Below are 12105 nucleotides of genomic sequence, written 5' to 3'. Positions count from 1 at the left end.
AATCAGGCATCTGAAACCAAAGCCACCCCCTCTGCAGAGGCTAGGGGGAAGAGTCTGTGCTCTGTCTCTTCCGGCTCCTGCTGGCATTGAGGCATTCTTTGGCTTGTGGTAGGTAGATCAGGCAACTCTTTCTCCAAGGTCACCTGCACCCTCTTCAGTTTGGATTTTCTGTGTTACCTGTGAAGATTCAACTTTATAAGGATTCGTCCTGGGATCCCAGGCTGGTTTGGATGATCCAGGACAAGCTCTTCCTTTCATTTATCTGTGGTACTTCCTTTGCCAGACAGAGTAATATTCACTGGTTCTGGGGACTAGCAGGAAGACCCATCTTTTCCAGTGATTCTTAAATCTTTTCTATCACTAAGAATAGGATAGAAGAATTTGTACAAGTTGTCTCATTTGTTGTAACCAAATACAAGTAAGTGATTATACTCATAGATTCATAAGTTTAGTTTGTAACAAAATGATGTTTTTCTGGAGTGAAGAGCCAAAATAAGAACGGGAGGAAGAAAACTACATTGTCCATGTCTCGTGCACTGGCTTTCAGTGTTCCTCCAGGAAGATGATGGTATGCAGTAGAAGACAATAAAGAGATTTCCTCAGTACACACAGAAAGAGGAAAGGACCTCATGCTACTGTGGCACCCAAGGACCATGAATGGAGCAGAAACAGAAGAGACCCCTGTCTCCTGTCCCTGTGTTAAGGTTACCCATCGCATCTCCCCTGAGAGTCAAAGCTTTGGGAGAACCCTAAGCACCTCATTTACCTTGGAGGTAAATTTTATCATGATGTTCTGAAGCATCAGCAAATGAACAGAAGAAGCAGAGGACCAAAGTCAAAGAAATGATGGTAACCAGTATGAGGATATGGGAGACCTACTCCACTGAAAAAACCTAGAGAAATCTGCAGGGAATCATGGGAGTTGACATTTGCATAAACATTTCCTCATTCAAGAAAGTAAGTGTTACTGGCCAAAAAACTGAGAAGGAATGGAAGAAGCACTTTAAGAATTTGATTATATTATTGTTCTAATGCTTATACAAAGCATCATCAAAAACTTGGGGGATATTAAAGAATTCCCATTCATTAGTTCAGCTTCCATATCTCAGCTGAAATTTGAAATTGAGATAGTAAAAGTCTGTGGTGTTTTTTTTGTTTTTTTTTTCTTTTCTGATAATGCTGGGGAAATCCTCTTCCAGGCTCATCTAGTGTTAGCAGAACATGTGACAGTGAGCACGGAGTCCAAGTTTACTTGATGGATTGAGTTTCTAGTGGCTGCCCACATCCCTGATTCAGTCTCCCGGCATCTCCAGACCTCCAGCAATCATTTATCCTTCTTATGCCACTATTGGATTTCTCTTCTTTTTTAAAGAGATTACACTGGGCACAAGTAGGTCATGTAAAAGAATTTTCCTGTGTTAAGGCCCCTCTGGATGGGAAGCAGAAACCCAGATTCTAATCTCATGTCTCCTGCCCGCTCATTTGCTGAGGATCATGAGTGATCACTACTCTGACCCAGACCCAGCTTCTAGTGAGGACACACTAAGCCTCTAAGTAGATGCTATGCAAACTCTCTCCACACTTCAAAATTGTGTAACTTTGCATCTCCGGTAGTAAAAGATTACAACCTATTATCAGTCAACCTTGCAAAACATAGCTTGTGAATTTTCCATGAACTGCCAGCTATTTCCAGCACCTTCACTGGGGTCAAAGCAGTGGGAAACTGTCATCTTACATTTGAGTGGTGCTTTCGAAATACATGACATTCTGAGTGTATGATACGATAAGCATACCAACTAGTTTCCTTTAGGAAGTCGATGAACAAGCATGTAATGGTATCATTCAAAATAAAGGATTGAGCTGTGTGAGTCTAGGCTTCACTAACACTCCTTTTATATAAATGGTTACTTGTGGAGTTTAAATGTATCCAAGTATCCAGAACAAAAGCCATCGAGGTCTTCAGTTTCCAGCGTGACTGAAGTGTAATACAGAAAAAAAGAGGTCCTGAATTCCTTCTGCAATGTTCAACTTCTTGCCTGTGTTGCTGTGTTAGCAACTTGTATCCTTCCTGACCAAAGGGGGTGAGAGGGAGGATAATTGTGGCTCACAGTTCCATAGGATGCAGTCCACCCCAGCAAGGATGGTGTGGCCACAAGAACAGGGCATGGCCAGTCACAGTGCATCCATAGTCAGGAAGCAGAGAATGATGGATGTTATTAGGTCCAGGACTCTACTCCATGGAATGGTGCTACCTTATTCAGAGTGGCTTTTCCCAAATCAATCAACCTCATCTACAAATTACAGAGATTGCCAGAGGTTTGTTTCAATATTAATTCCAAATCCAACCATGTTAACCACTAAGGTCAACCTTCACACTTGCCCTGATACCTAGGCTCATGCAACATTTTCCTGGATGATTACAAATTAGCAAGCCTTTTAAGAGTCCCATGTCAAAAACATTGCCTCAAATCCATAGGCTTCCATATAAGGCACAAACAGATGTAAATATCTAATCCTCACATTCTTGTGAGTCATATTAACATTATTTCACTGGATCTTGAAATGCAGGTCAGTACAGTAGTCATATTATTAATTGTTGTCCTCAATTACTGTTAGCAATGCTGTCTTCCTGCATCTAAATCTACTTCACATTCTTCAAAGACCAAGGAAATGAGTATTTCCCTAAATTTTCCCAAAAGGTAATGGTTTCTGAAGGTGAGAATTCAAGACTCACGGTACCCTGAAGGGACACTTTTTAGAACTTACACCACAGGTCTAGAAGTTATTTGAATTTTATATATTCAGCAAACATGTATTGATTACCTACTCAAGAACATATTTATCTGCTAGGGAGAAAATAGTGAATAAAGTAGTCCTTGATTTCAGAGAGTCTAGATTCTAGTATAAGACAGACAATAAATGAATAGATGAAAGAACTATGGTGAGTGATTAGGCATGCAAGTATGGGGAGTGAGTGTGACAGCAGGTGTATCTTTATACAAGGCAAGGCTTCTGACGCACGTGACAGATGATGCAGGATGGGAAAAGAGAGTTCTAGGCAGACTTTGGGGTTAAGTGTCAAACCGCTGGAATACCAATGAGTTTGACACGTTCAAGAAACGGCAAAGAAGCCAGAATATCTCCAGTGGTGTGAGCAAGTGATGGTGTGGTAACAGAGCTTGAAGGTACAGCCAAGGTCAGCTCTTAAATGGTTATGGTAGAGATTGCAAAGGTGTTTAGTCTCACTACTAAATGAGCTCAGTGAATTTTTTATAGGTTTTAACTAAAAAATACACAGCTACATAAATTCCTTTAAATGTTTTCATTTTCAGATTCAAGTAAAGGCCCAGTAGCAACTATTTTATTGAGATCCAACAATAAATCAGTACTGAACTCTTAGTTTATACCAGATACTTGTAAAGGTTCTGGTATACATATGCAGCCATTATGTGACCCCAGCCTAGTAATAAGCAAGAAGAAACCAACAAAAATCTACATTCAAACAAGTTATCAAAATAAAAGAATCAGAAGGCTAGTATGGAACACTGAAATAAGAACTATACTCTTTGGGTGAGAGTCTAAATAAAAGTGATTGAAGATGTGGCATCTGAGTTGGACTATAATAAGAATTGTGACAATAAAGGAAAAAGAGGAGGGGTATTTATCTGGTTGGTTGCTGCCAGTGGCAATAGTTCAAGGTCAATATAGATAAGGAGCAGTGCAGCACAGTGATCAACAACATAATCCCAGTAGCTGTAGGTTCATCTTATATTTTTGTGGTGCTGGGAATCGAACCTAGGACCTCATAATTACTGGCAAGCTCTCTACTAGCCAGTGATAATTTTTTCCCTGCAGCTTCCTCTTTATTCTTTATTCTGCCATTGCCAGGGGCCATGTCAGAGGAGCAGCAGAGGGCAATTGACTTCAGGGGATCAGCCCTCCGGGAAACAAAACCCTGATGGGTAAATCTTAGATAGACAAGGCCCCAAGATTGCAGACTCCAGAATGTCTTTTGCTTCTGGTGTGCCTTGACATGTTTGCCACTGCCATCTTTCTCTGGTATCTGGCATGATGTGAATAGGTGTGGGAACATCCCCACTGCCTATAAAGAAGTGTGTTTATCCCATGGAAACATCCTGTTCTACTGGGCATTTTTACCTATGGATTATTATGAAGATGATTTCTTCCTAAGCTTTATGGTTTAAATGAAGCAGTGATCTTATACAATAATAGTGTCAGTTTAAGTAGGATTTTGATGACTGAGGGTCTTTAATAAACATAGTAAGGGATTATGATAGAAATTAGTTTAGTGGAAAATTAGTATAGGTAAAGGTAGGATAAAATGTTGCCCCTGTCTCCGATAAAGAGGAAGCTGCAGAGGCCTCAATGAAGTGTCACACAGCTAGAACACACAAGTTTCTATTGAGGAGCCATATAGACTGTGGCTTGGGTTAAAGATTAAGAAGAACAGTTGAGTCCCAGTAGCCCAGCTAGCTTAAATTCTTTTAATCTTAGTGTTGGGAGATGTGTTCACAGGTTTTGGAGTGCACCATAGTTGAAAAAAGCTTTGAAAATAACTTAAAGTTAGACTAAGATGTTTTTGTTAAATAGCTTTGAGGTGAAAAACCCAAAACAATGTAAAGTTTTAGAAAGGCACAGAGTTGAGTGAGAAACTCTTTAAGGTCAGAGAACAAGAACAAACCAGCCCAAATTATTACTACTTGAAATACTTGTCTTGCTAGAATTGGTTGATGACTAAAGGTGATGATTAATTCCTTATACCCATTTCTGCCCTCAATCTCTGGACAGAAAAAGCTATTGATGAGTGGGTTTGCACACTAAAGTTTTAAATTAGAGCTGACTGATTGTTTTTCATGTATAAAAGTTTAGGTTTGTGATTCCTTTAAGATTCCTTATAAAATTACCTTTCAAGAAAAGTGATAAAGTGATTAGTTTTTTCTTTGTAACTGCAAAATGCAGCCTGCCAGTAAAAAATATCTTGTTTGCTTATGCTCTTAATCTATAGCAAGTTGCTTGGGTATGTACATGGGTTCTTGGTGATAATTTCTTTTTCTCCTATAATATGTAAAATGTTCAATTGTGTAAGGGATATGAATAACACATTTTTTTACTTGTATTCATTTGAAAAAATAGAATGTTAACCACATTGGAATTTCTATATTGCCTGAAAGATAAGCTGTAGAGGGAATATAAAGAAGAAGAAGAAGAAGAAGAAGAAGAAGAAGAAGAAGAAAAAGAAGAAGAAGAAGAAGAAGAAGAAGAAGAAGAAGAAGAGGAAGAAGAGGAAGAAGAGGAAGAAGAGGAAGAAGAGGAAGAAGAGGAAGAAGAGGAAGAAGAGGAAGAAGAGGAAGAAGAAGAAGAGGAAGAGGAAGAGGAAGAAGAAGAAAGGAAACCATCAAGAGAGTGTGTAAGTGTCTTTTCCCTTACCCCCTCAGATAAAAAGGTCACAGTACACCAAATCCATGGATTTCAGTTTGAGCCCTGTGCTACTGGAGGCTGGCCCCACAGGCAGCAAAATACCATATACTGTATGTCACTGGAAAATCTATTGAAAACAAACAACAGAACTCTCTGTGAACCTCAGTTTACCCACTTGTACTACTTTACTGTCACATAGATATTTGTAAAGATTAACTAGTTTAATATTAGTACCTTCTTTAAGAAGTTATAGTGTATGGTAAGAGCAACACAATATTGGCCATGTTTCTATCAAATGAAAGGTAAATTAATGTTCTCTGATTGATGGAGATGTCAGGCTGATTTTTCTAGAAGGATTTACTCTTCTAAAAACAGAGTGATGCCAGGCAGTGGTGGCACATGCCTTTAATCCCAGCACTTGGGAGGCAGAGACAGGCAGATCTTTGTGAGTTCGAGGCCAGCCTGGTGGTCTACAGAGCGAGATCCAGGAAAGGCACAAAGGTGCATAGAGAAACCCTGTCTCAAAAACAACAACAACAACAAAAAAAACCAGAGTGACTTTTCAAATCCCTTGATATTAAGAATAAAGCCTAAGCTTTCAGGGATAGGTACTTTACTTTGTAGAAATTGTATGTGTGCCTAGTTATTTCTGACAGGATTGAAGTGACACACTTAATGAAGACATGGATCACATGACTTCACCCTGCTCTTAGTCACAGATTAAACCCTTAGCCCTGGCTGAGTATAGGCAAATGGATCATGAAAAAGACAGACCACACAGTTGGACTGTGTACATCACTCAGCAATTAACCACCAGAAGAGTAACTCAAAGTCATATCCTAAAAGCACTGAAGTAGTGACTGTAAGTTGACCTATATTCATATTCTTATGCCTGTTGACTAAACTTGAATCTTTAAAAAAAAAAACAAAACTTCATTATTTTGGGGGGGGGGCGGTGGGGGGGTGGAGTTGTGTGCATACCATGGTGTATGTGTAGAGATGAGAAGACACTATGGAAGTTGGTTCTTTCTTGCACCGTTTGGATCTCAAGAATTGAGCTCAGGTTAGCCGTAGACAATTTCACCCATTGTAACATTTTACTCCATCTTGAATTTAAACTTTAAGTGTTAATCTCTAGGTGAAGAGTCTGGCATGCTTATTACCTGATAAAACCTCATATTTATATGGTAACATATATGATAATTCACAAAAACTTTTTGACTGACCTAATCATATTATAATTTCCACCATGATCAAATATAGACCTTGAAACACTTAAGCAAAAATATAATGTGACCAAGGTGCAAGGAAGAGGGGAGGTGGTGGTTGGAGAAACATTGTAAGTCAGGATAAATGTCTTGCTTTTGGCCATGGTAAAGCTCAACTTGATGACAAGAATACAAAGAGAAGTCAATGTGTAGTCATCACTCTTTGCCTGCTTCATCTAGCATCCCTCCCCCAAACCCTGCTTTGTTTAGCAACCACTTCAGATGTTCTGGCCATGGCAGAAATGCAGCCAGCTTGCTCTATGCCAGAAATGCATCTAAGTGGCAAGGCAGCTCTTGAAAGAGAAGACCTGCCTGGTGAATGGTACACTAATGCCACCTTGCCTCTGGCTGCTTTGCTGTGTTCAGAAAGTCCTTAGTGTGTCATTTGTTCTGTCTGCATCTGAGGGTGACTGGGAACACACTGATGGGAGTCTAACTGTTGAGAGAGGTGAAGGAATGACATTTTAAAGGCAAACACTGAGATTTCTCAGTCAGAGAAAAAGCCACAGCTGCTACAGATGCTGGTGTAATGGATGACACAGGGAGCTAGGAGCAGAGGGGAATGTTAGTTCAAGATGAGAGGTTGCCGGCAGAGAAAACAATCCACTCAAGATGAAAACTGAGGTGCCCAGGCAGTGAGAAGTGGGCTGAGACCTCTCAGCAAGAAGGCTGGCTGAAGGAACAGCTGAGTACCAAACAAAAACTGTTGGAAGACAGAAAGTGAGAGATGTAGGATGCTTCTGCATCAAGGCCAAAGAGACATCACAGCAGCAGTGATGCCTAGAAAAATGTAACCCACAAGCTTCGTTCTCTGAGCAAGCTGTGTTCATCTCCTTTGGAAGCTAAAAGAGTTGGCTTCATGTTCAATGACCTTAAATGACCTCTGCTTGGGTGCCTTTGATTCAAGAAGTCTTTGCCAACCCCTGTGGTTTTCACATCATTACTAATGACAGGGACAAGTACCAAAACATTTTGACCAGCTGCCCAAAGTATTTGAGAGTTTAAAAATATAGTTTAGTTGTTTGAAAGTGTCATCTAGGTGTCAGATATCCTGGAGGTCTTTTTTGACCCATATCTAGAATGGTCCATGAAAACAGAAACAGACTCTAAAAGTACCTAGCTCAGTAACAGCAAACCCTGTGAAACGGTGAATAAAAACACGACTCAAAGTCAGCATGCAGTTTGAAGAACAGTGGGACTTAGATTCAGTGAGATTTCAAAAGAAGCCAGGTAATCACAGCCCTACCTGGCCCTTGTAGCCAAAGAAATACTGGAAAGTCAGAGGCATGCCTTGCTCAGGGCAGTCAAAGCAAATCCAATGCTTCTTATTACATAGAGATTGTACAGAAACCCAACCTGCACTGGTCATTCAAACACCATTTACTGAGGTGCCACTATGTACTGGACACCATCCTGGGATTTAGGACACCATGTCAGAAGGCATAATACCAATGGTCTATATAAGTACCTCTGAGATTTCAAAGGACTGTAGTATGTATCCTAAAATGGGTGATGGTGCTTTTTGGATGCTAACCAGTTATGATCTTCTTCATCCCTAGAGGACTGACTCTAAATAGACAGCCACAAGAATATAAACATATAGGAAGCCACCTATGTTTTTGGTGATGATAAAATTTAGGTTGTGGCATTACTTTGAAAGAATATGTGAGAGGGTTGTGTTTACAAATAGAGTCCTCTTAGATAAACATGGTTGTCCCTAAATAACAAAATAACCTGATTTGAGATTGTTTCCCTTCAACTTCCATCATCCTCATCACAGATGACTTTCTAATGCATGAGAGCAAAACAAACAGAAAAACAAGAGAGAGAAAAATAGTAATAAACATGATGTCCCTGCTATGCTTAAAGTTGGTGAACTCCCGGGATCCTTCCCTTCCTTCCATCAAAGTTTCTTATGGCTGAGGGCCTTACTATTCAAGTGCTATTTTCCTGGGCTGAGAAAGCATATGAGACAATACTGAAGGGCACTGAAACTCAACTTCTGATCGGGCAGATTCCTATTAGTTAGGCTTACCACTTTCCTCTTCTGAATTCTTCTCATGTAGCACACCGAGATAAAGACAACAGAATCACGTTTGTTGGAGTAACTGTTTATTGGGTAACTGCATTTGCCAGCCTCTGAACTGACTTTGGGGTGTGTTGCTGACCTGTGACACCGCTGGCCATCTCCTGTTGAGGAAGACGGCACCCGATTCCAATGGCTATGCATAAGACCACCAAGCAAATAGACAGCAGGGTCTTCAAATAAAATTTGCAAGACCTTGTGGTGAAACCTCTCCTCTTTCTGCCAGCATTTTTCTTTATTTTTTTTAAAATACATTTTTGTTATGACCGCCTAAGTGTGAACCGAGCAAAGATGACATCAATGAACATTCCAAACTGGACAGGGCAAAGCTATGAGGCCTCACCCCTACACAAAAAGAATGACCATCAGCTGAGTAAGGCTGTGAGTGGGACAGGGGGCTCTCCCTAAGGAAATGCACACTGATGGATTGTCCAGTGCCAAATGGTTAGCCTTGAAAACTGCAAATAAGGAGTATTGCATGGACTCAACAGGTATGTATTAGGAACATATATGCACATACAAATACATACATGCATACATTAACAATTAATGAAAAAAGAGGCCGTGTCTTTGAAGGAGAGTAGGGAGGAGTATACAGAAGGATTTGGAGGGAGAAAAGGGGAGGGACAACTGTAATTAAATTACAATCTCAAAAAATAAAATAAATTATGCTTGTTGTTGTTTTGACAGAGAATAAGATCCACAATCAGGCCCATACAAGAGGGTTTGCTTTTTTTCTTTTTTCTTTCTTTTTTTTTTTTGAGATAGGGTTTATCTGTATAGTTTTGGAGCCTGTCCTGGATCTCACTCTGTGGACCAGGCTGGCCTCGAACTCACAGAGATCCACCTGAGTCTGCCTCTCGAGTGCTGAGATTAAAGACGAGTGCCACCACCACCTGGTTGGTTGAGGGTTTGCTTCCTATTTAACAGGGTGTAAAAGATTCTTTGTGGTGGGAAGTGATAGCAGAACGAACCAGAAACCTTAAAGCAGTGATTTCTCTCTGACTCTGTAGAGAATGCCAACGGACCAATGTTCAGAACAGACACGTAGATTCTGCCTTTGCCCAACATCAGCCACTGCCTGTACCAGTGCACAGTAGTATTTTTCTTATTAATGACAGAATGCATGTTTTAGAAGTATACACGGCAAATCTCACCCCAATAAGCCATTTGCTGAATTACAGGTTGTCTTATAGCCTTGTACTGGGGTATATTGAACAAAAATTATCTTTACCCTTTGGCTGTTAGATGACATTTTGGACGATGTCTATAACATTCTTCTAAGTGAATCAGTCCACTTGCAAAGCTTGCAGGTCAGGCTTTTTTGCAAAGAGTCCATCCAGCTCCCTTGAGAAATTCCCTGACTGCACGCAGTTGCAAACTTCTTAGGGCTGCTCCACAGCCAAACATTAGAGGCACCAATCAATCAGTGCTGGAAATGCAGGAGAGGGTGAAGTGAAGAAGGAGACTGTAGGACTTCATGCTGCCGTGCAGCCGTGTGAGCATTAGAAAGATTTTTAAAAAGGAAACTGTTGAGGTTCACATTGAAAATAAAATATTCATTCTTCATAGCTCTTACCTCATCTGTCAGCATCAGGATCAAGTTGAGCATAAAAAGCAGCTGACAATTCAACAGCCTCCGTGAGGCAGGGTGCAGGCTCCTCAGGCCAATGGCATGTCTTAATATGCAAGTAGTGCATCTATCCTGCCCACATTGGGGTTTTGTTAACGAAGGGACACAAATGACACTGCTTCCCCAATGTGATTCTGTTGTCTTTATCTCGGTGTGCTACATGAGAAGAATTCAGAAGAGGAAAGTGGTAAGCCTAACTAATAGGAATCTGTCCAATCAGAAATTGAGTTTCAGTGCCCTTCAGTATTGTCTCATATGCTTTCTCAGCCCAGGAAAATAGCATATCTGCTTTTGTTTACGATGGGGAAGAGCCTAACATCCCCAGTCAATTTAACACCTCCACAGTGAGCCAGCATTCTTACCAGTGGAAAGGAGACTGTATCACCTCCCATATCAAGGACTCAATCTGCCCTTGCATTGAGTGCTCCTGAGGGTTGAGGGTGTCTGTGGTTCCAGGCTCCAGAGAATCTGGAAGAGATGGAGTAGGGAACAGCAGGTGTGTGTGTGTGTGTGTGTGTGTGTGTGTGTGTGTGTGTGTGTATGTGTGTGTTGGGGGGTACTTTATCTTGGGTTTTTCTGAATCAGCATCATTGAACTTTATAGAGTATTCTTCTATTTGGTTTTTTAATTTACATACATCTACAGTCAAAACAATGATATGTACTTGGGTGTACTTTGGCAGATAACTGGTCTAGTTACTGTACAGCCAGCCTGCTTGTTCCTCTGAGCTCTCAGTTGTTGGGTGAGTGGGGGCAGGTAACTAAATTCTCCTCACCTGAGACAGGAGTATAAGGAAATAATTCTGACCTCCTAAGGTTCCAGGTGAAACTTATATGAGTTAGGATGTACAAAAGACCTTGGAACATAAAATAAACAAATGGTATATGTTTGTTATAATTTCCCAAACTTCTTCATTAAACCATTTTCATGGTTCTCTCTCCTTGGATTCTCTGGCGAAATTGAGCTTAATTTCCTTTGTGGTAATTACGGGCTAGAGCTGAATGTGTCTACATCATACTGACAGGGCATTTTTAAATCAGAGCCTTTACCACTCTTTGCTGCTTTACACAGTCTATCTTGCTGCCCTAGGCAGCTTTTGAAGGCTCTGTACTGTTTAGCACGTGTCCTACAAAGAACCATTCCTCCCCCTTCTCCTCCTCTTATTCCCTCCTCCTTTCCTCTTCCTTTATTTCCCTCTTCTTCTGTTATGGTTGCTTTTGGCATCATTAACTAACATCAAGAAGCGAACCTAAGGAAAAGATGCAAACATGTCCATTTTCACCATTAAAAGATTTGAATTGTTTGCTTAGATACCGAGTGGTATTTAAGCACAAATCGGGCATTCATTTTCTAAACACTATAATGCTTTAGAATGAACTGCCTGAGCGGAGCATTGTAGTGCAAGCCTATAATGCCAGCACTCAAAGTGGAGGTAAAGCATTGGAACAGCAGTAAAGGTCCAATAAGAAAACTCCAGCTCAAGAGCAGAGGGGCCTGGGTGGTGACCTAGCATTCAGCTGGGCTAGGCCAATCACTCTACCAAGGGGTTATACCTAGGAATGCAAATTCACCTTAAGTCATGCTAGAACTAGATGGGATGATTATTCCTTGTCCAGAAGCTATGGAGACCACTTTTTATCAAACTATCACCAATCACCTATCATGACAATAATTTCCTG

The sequence above is a fragment of the Onychomys torridus genome, chromosome 13 (genome assembly GCF_903995425.1).
Source record: "Onychomys torridus chromosome 13, mOncTor1.1, whole genome shotgun sequence".
Classification (NCBI taxonomy): domain Eukaryota; kingdom Metazoa; phylum Chordata; class Mammalia; order Rodentia; family Cricetidae; genus Onychomys; species Onychomys torridus.
This window is presented reverse-complemented; position numbering follows the sequence as displayed.